Raw genomic sequence first — 6,429 nt, 5'->3', positions numbered from 1 at the left:
ACAGGGTACATTTTAGCTCTCTTCACACTCCTATCCACGTTCTTTCATTAAGGCTCTAAAACAGTGGTTCTCAAAATTTTTGGGCACCCCTGATAGTGAACATTTTCGCGCCCACCTATTATGATATCATAAAATATTAAAAAGTGCAAGCAGAATACTAGAAATCCCAACAGTTGATGGTAAGAAAGATTATGGCTGTTGATTAGAGAGTTGTGAAATATCAATGTCGCAGCTGCGGGCATATCGCACAGAGCGCGAAAAAATTTCGACTTTGCACCTCCTTTCTGATGCTTTCCCGTCTCCCAATTCGAGAACCACTGCACTGAAATGTATATCCAATAGTACGAAGCTTATTTGCTTGGTAGATGCCTTCCGAGCAGTGTGCAGCAGTGTTGGGATGACTTGAGTCATGACTTGACTCGAGTCAGACTCGAGTCACATTTTTTGCATGACTTGACTTGACTCGAGTCATTTCGCTAAAATTACTCCACTTGACTTGACTCGGCGTATCAGAAATGTGGATCGACTCGTGACTCGGAGAAAAATTCACGAGTCAATTTTAAGTCATCAAGTAATCGATGTCGATAAAAATCACTGTATCTTGCATATGTTCGGATTGTTCGCGAAACGCTGGTGTAACCCGTGAGAGCGACCAATCATTCAATGATCATTGTTTCATTGAACCTCGGTTGTTCTCTCTCACAAATAAATTGGCCGCAAACGAAGTGGGCGAAGCTTACAGCTTACGTTGTCGTAACTCTAGTTCGTTTGGTTTTGGAGTATATACTCCATGTGTTTGTCGACTACTATGGTCATTTACACGAGACCGACATTCTTCTTATTTTCCGTAACGTTTTATCGCTCTAATGGGGTATTTGGAAGTCATAATATCAATTTACGGGATATGTGTGTGTACCCACGAGTATGTAAGTTTGTGCCTAAATCGAAACGTGATTTCGTGACAACATTTGAGGTATTATTTGTTCTATTTTCGCGACGGCTGCGACCAAACATTCTTTTGTTGGATTGCTGTAGCTTAGATTATATTACACAGCAAGAAAAGTTGAAACATGTTTTTGAGCGAATGTCCCGAGGTCGTGTTCCTCCCGAACCACCGAATGGGGACCGATGATACGTTCGAGAAAAACATTCTGGACGTCCATAGTATTTTTTTCAATTGGTGGATATTCATGTATATATATCCGGTAGACAGAGCTTGTATACAATTGTTGAGCCAGCAAAAGATCTGCTGTTTTCGGCGGAAGATTTGAGGGCAAGAGATCATTTTCTAATTTTCGATCCAACGGTACCACATATCCCCTATATCTCACAGGACGTTCTAATATGTTCGCCACCCAGTCGCCACCTACGGTGTTTTTGACCCGTGAATTTAATCAGTATCAACGACGATGTGAAGTAGCTAGCCTTCTGAAGTAACAAAACTTCTATAGCGTAAAGTAGGTTTATATTGCAAAATTTATTCAAATTAAAACGTCGACTGACTCTAATCAGAAACAAACTTCAATAACTGCGGTTAACCAGATTTGAAATATAGAAAGAATTTTGTAGTTGTGACATATCAATGACAAGTAAAAAGCTGTCGAACGGCGTATGAATATAGTATTTATATTACAAAGGTACAGTTACGGTATAACAGAAACAAATTCGGCAATAAAATAACCGAATTTCAACACAGCACTATTAAAATATTCCCAGGGTTTCTGAGGTTCGCCCCTGCTAAGATTAAGTAGAACTTATTTTTTGTTGAGATATTGAGGTAATTATCGCCGACTATATATTGATCGAATTAGACATTCTATAATATAATACAGTTGCGGCTCGTCCCGTAGACCAAGTGGCGCATTACACCATTATAATTATATGCTATGATATAATTAACAATATTGTATGCTATGATATAATTAACAATATTGTATTATTTATTGACGCTAAGCAATGTATAAATAGCAGAATTGTAGTATTTTCCGTGTTTCCGGTTGTAAATGCATACCCGGGGCAGGTATTTCTTGCTCTGGTAGCGCTCATCGATAGCTTCCAAAAATATAAATGATACGTCGGCAGGTGATAAATTTGAGTTTCCGAAGCAGACAAGAGCACCAGGAGCTGTAGGATATCATCAGGAATGTCTTCAACGACACCGAATGTCTCAAAATGCAAATGGCAGATTATGAAGCTTCATGGCGGCTTCTGTAATGTTTTGCTCTCCAGGTCTCTTTCTTCAGTAACGTGGCCTACATTGCTTTGATATGCTGGTGGATTAAAGTGCACAGGAACCTTCTGCAAATTCGCAGTAGCTGAAAAATATTCATGAATTCTCTGAGTTCGTGGTATGGACCTTGTTATGATACTGCGAACTTGGATATAACCATATTATTCAGATCAGTTTTCCCAACCTTAGACTTTTTACCCCATTTGAAAATGTTAAGAAACCAATGCCTCCTATTGATTTCAGTCTTTTGAAAAATTTAAAAGATTTGTTTCAATGAAAATACTGTATTATACCGTAACCAACCAGTAGTAATGATAATAAATCAACGCACAATAAACACGATATTACATTTTTAGTTTTGACTGGAGCAATTTTCTGCCACTTTTGCAACTTATTTTTAGAGCAACAAAACGTGCCCTTGTTAATGCAAATACACTTTGTGTGACGGTTGATGTTTTTTCTGCTCTGACGAAGTCTTAATCGCTGGTTTGGTGGTGGCAAGGGCGATGGTGTCATGTCCCACAGGTTGGGAGCCCCTGATTTAGGTGTATCAATAGACATGCATATTCAATCAGTTGAGGTGTCATCAGTCATCACCACTCTGTAGTTGTAGAATCGTGTGAGATCATAGGCAATGCCGGATTAGAAAGGTTTGTGTTTGAACGTGTTTTTATTTAGCATACGTATATCGAAAAGTGAACAACCAGACCTGCAAAACTTCTATCTCATTTTATACCTGTTGTACGTGGCAACTGGCGAAGGACAGTGGTTTTCAATAATCGTGAAATTGCACACTCTTGAATCGAAAGCATTCATCTCACCTTGTTCCTTGATGGTGTAGGGCGAAACGTGTGTTCGGCTCTGTTCACCTTTCACGTAGACGTAGGCAGCACTTTCGGTACCCAGTAACGATTACAGCAGAAATGATGGTGATGACGACGATTCCAGCAACTATTAGTCCCGCAATCGAGCCGAAGCTGAAATGAGGCCGATATTGAATATTGTACCGAAAAAAGTACTTCAGGGTCACCAAACATTTTGCAATTAAGTCTCTCTCACTCTCTTTTGCCCTCTTTCGCTTTTTCTCTCTCTCTTTCTAACACAAACTTACATACAAACACAAACAAACGCACACACACCCACGCACATACACACATAGGCCCTACTTCAGGCAAACAACTGGACATCCGAAATGCTTGAACAATAATGACTTTCGAAACTCGCGAATGGAGCTTGAAATAGAATAAGAAATAAAGACCGTGGAAAATCCGTAGCTAACTATTACCCTACTAACTATATATTCAATGCCGAAGCAACTTTTTATTATTTCATTTATCAGAATCTGATGGGCCACATGATCATCAGTACGAGATTGAAGTGCGCTGGGTTTCGAAACGAAAATCGAACTCCAGGATACCCAACTGTTACTAGTATCGACGCTGACCTAGCAAAGACTGCAAGAACATCACACAACAAAACACCGGTGTCACGATTCGCGCCAAACGGCGACACGCATTTTCAAGTTGTTCAGCAGCTAAACTTTTTAAATGTGCAACTACAACTATGTCTATAGAACTATAGTCACTTTTCGGAATCCGCAACTAAAACTAGAACTAGAACTACTCAAAATCTAGTAGGTGATTGACCGTCAACTAACCAGATTATTAATTTTTATACGTGTATCACAGGCACACATACGCAGAGAAACACAAACACACAAAACACACACACACACACAGCAACGATATAGAAGCGAAATGAAAAGGTTATGGGAAAGAAATTCAGATCTATATACCTTATTTGAAACCCTATCCCGCCAGTGGACGAACCTCCACCTCTACCTCGGCCACCTCGGCCTCCTCCGCGACCTCCTCCCCGGCCTCCTTTTCCAGAGACATCTGAATTGTTGATAAAATACATTGGGGATGATGCAAACGTTCATGCTCGGAATGCTAACTTTGGTAATTCGGAGGTTCGCGTCCGCAAAAGAAGTAGCATGAGTACAATCTACACCAAGAAGGTTTGCAGTATTCCTAACATTATTCATGAAATTCCTTGGATGACAACAAATTCCTATTCCTATCACGATCGCTGCAATAAGGTGAGAGAAATGAATGGGTTTTACCAGACAACATGGATAAACAAGAGATCACCAGAAATTCTAGTTATTCCCGAGAATTCTGCTCAAATACCACACAAGTTGAATTGTTAATATTGAATTATAGCTCTTTTCTGTTACTCCCGCGCGTTGTCCAGCGCAGCGCCGCAAAGATAGCGCAATGATGGAGCGTCTCGGTTCCTGATGGGTCGATCGCAGACCGGATCAGACCAAAGACCTGATTAGTAACACTTATGCCACTCATGGCTTTCCCCTTTGGCGCTCAGAATTATCAGGTTGGCATGGAGGGTGGTGCAAGACTCGGAAAGCCTTAAAAGGTTATTTCTGGACGTTCCTTGTCTTTAGCTGCATACGCACGTCATGCTCGCATGGTATGTATATGCGGTAGTCACAGATCGTGAGTATGTATATCACGAGTCGGTGTATATCCCGCAAAAGCATCAAGAATAAAAATATACAACGTCCCAGTCTTGGCCCTAGGATACGAGCCGATCTGACGGTACAGTAGCAGAGTAAACTAGGCCTGATATAACCACAAAATATACGTTGATCAAGTGGGGCGGAATTTTTATAGGTTCCGATAATTCTTTGAGTAACGCAACAATACTATATGTGTGAATTAATAGGCATTTAGGCTCAAAACCTGGAATCTATTAAAATTTACTATCTACCGAGTTACATCAGCCTGAATTAGACAACGGAATATTTGTGAAAAGTTACTTTGAAGTCGAGTGAACCAAACCTGAATTTTTCCGATGGGTGATCGATATATAATCCCATTGATGAATGACTGTTATGATCTTACCTGACACGTAGCTTGCGATGAGAATGAGCATCAGTGTTACCGCTATCATGCTTGATTTATTTCGTCGATTTACCATGTTTTACGACTGAGCTATGCGAATAGTAGGGCCTGCTATATTCTGTAATAGGTAATTAAACTATTTGACTTTTCGTACCTTGGGAATGAAGGGTTTAAACTCCAACTGATTAAGTTGCTCTTACTTCGAGAAAACGAAATGATCTATGGTAAGGGACACTGACGACGCCTCCAACTATCATTTGTATAAGTGATATACTCGACCTATGGCAATACATCGCGTAACTCCAAGTCAATCGTGACCTCCCATAATATAATAGTATTACACCTATTACACACAAATTTGTGAACGAGTGTCACGTAAAATCCCAGCTCAATCCACTGCAGCTTGGTTTAAGCATCGCATTGTCAGTCTGACATGATTATATATCTTCCACGCGTCGAAAACAGAGTTGTATATAAGGGGAAGTCTCGAACAATGAATAGTGACGTATTCGCATTATAGGTATATAATGATGCGTCAAATGACCGCGTAGATATTTACCCTGTGGTTTTAAATCAATCATATATCGAGTCGCGGCCGGAGGATTTACTCTTAAGAGTACAAAAAAATATTCGGCACTTCTATTATTTTTATCCTCCCAAAACACACAATTTACAATGCGTTACACAAGACACGATGCGATGTAGTGAACATATAGGAATATGTTAAAACGACCAATTTCCATCTCTCAATTTTGCATCCACTTCGCCATATTGGCCCAATGCTAAGTGTAGCAATATTTATTCGATCTTGATAATGTACATTTTTAGGCACTTTTCATTAGATTGGCATTCGTTTTCTCCTGGGCTCTACGTCGTAAACCGACATAGGAGGGGAGCCCTGATAAAATTCTGGAAATTCGAAAAGTATTGCCGATATTCAACCGGGGTCTCTCTCGTCGATGGCTTCTGATTCACCAAACATGCAAACAATATTATTTGCTTCTGGCTGTTATAAATTGTTATAAAACATTACATCAGTCGCCTATTATATAAGACTTGGCACTATCATTTGAGTCGCGGGTGGCGAGATTACAGGAATTATAGTTTCGATACTATTCTCTCACCGTTAAATCGGCCTGAGAATTTACTCTTAAGAGTACACAATAATATTCGGCACGTCTATTATTTTTATCCTCCCAAAACACACAATGTACAATGCGTTACACAAGACACGATGTGATGTAATGAACATCTAGGAATATGTTAAAACGACCT

The 6,429-nt window shown here is 39.9% G+C and overlaps 1 long non-coding RNA gene across 1 annotated transcript; it reads right to left on the bottom strand.

Moving 5' to 3' along the window:
- Positions 1-1,458: 1,458 nt before the first annotated feature.
- On the bottom strand, positions 1,459-5,546 carry LOC145440605 (uncharacterized). The gene is made up of 4 exons (XR_013915575.1): positions 5,155-5,546; positions 4,026-4,128; positions 3,052-3,207; positions 1,459-2,315 (listed from the first exon to the last, which is right to left on the bottom strand). It is a non-coding gene; the product is annotated as an uncharacterized LOC145440605 (long non-coding RNA).
- Between the last annotated feature and the right edge of the window lie 883 nt (positions 5,547-6,429).

Source organism: Botryllus schlosseri, chromosome 6 (assembly GCF_051294905.1).
Source record: "Botryllus schlosseri isolate E-star chromosome 6, Bs_hap1, whole genome shotgun sequence".
In the NCBI taxonomy this organism is placed as follows: Eukaryota; Metazoa; Chordata; class Ascidiacea; order Stolidobranchia; family Styelidae; genus Botryllus; species Botryllus schlosseri.
Note: the sequence above shows the minus strand (reverse complement) of the source record. Positions and strands in the feature narration are given on the sequence as shown.